A 518-nucleotide genomic window follows, 5' to 3' on the forward strand; every position below is an offset into this window, starting at 1 on the left:
ACACAGCCAGTGTTTACATTTATGATTGCTGTGATTGGTTCACAGTGATCACATGGTACAGAGCCCCTTTGATTGACCCGAGCTGTATAATGGCATTGTGAGTACACCTGCCACCATGCCTATAACGGCGTCCACCCACTGGCCACTGGTACACGGTGGTAGTCAGGTGGTTGAAGCCGAGGTGAGTGGGCTGTTATGCTTCCCATTAACAAACACTTTAAAATAACCCAAAACCACTGTACATAAAACCCTCCATTCCAATCCAGACTATGAGAGGAACTCTACACAAGTGGCATCGACACAGCAGGTTTTACTACTACCTGTTGATCCCGCCAGCAGGTCTGTCATTCTATTCATTTCCTGTAACGGGGTGACAACGCTGACCTCTGTGCAATGGAAATGCACATCAGAGTTGTCACCCTGTGAGCAAGGCAGCCTTGGATGGACAAGTCGGTTTTCTGTTTTTAATGGACCAAGAAAATTAAACAGTTTTTTAAAAACTTTTGAATAAAAGGGTT

The 518-nt window shown here is 45.2% G+C and overlaps 1 protein-coding gene across 1 annotated transcript in view; it reads right to left on the reverse strand.

Moving 5' to 3' along the window:
• Window positions 1-518, reverse strand: part of SCARA5 (scavenger receptor class A member 5) — a 202,323-nt gene that overhangs the window by 201,515 nt on the left and 290 nt on the right. The window lies entirely within an intron of this gene.

Source organism: Nanorana parkeri, unplaced genomic scaffold (genome assembly GCF_000935625.1).
Source record: "Nanorana parkeri isolate BGI_ZX_2015 unplaced genomic scaffold, ASM93562v1 scaffold1192, whole genome shotgun sequence".
In the NCBI taxonomy this organism is placed as follows: domain Eukaryota; kingdom Metazoa; phylum Chordata; class Amphibia; order Anura; family Dicroglossidae; genus Nanorana; species Nanorana parkeri.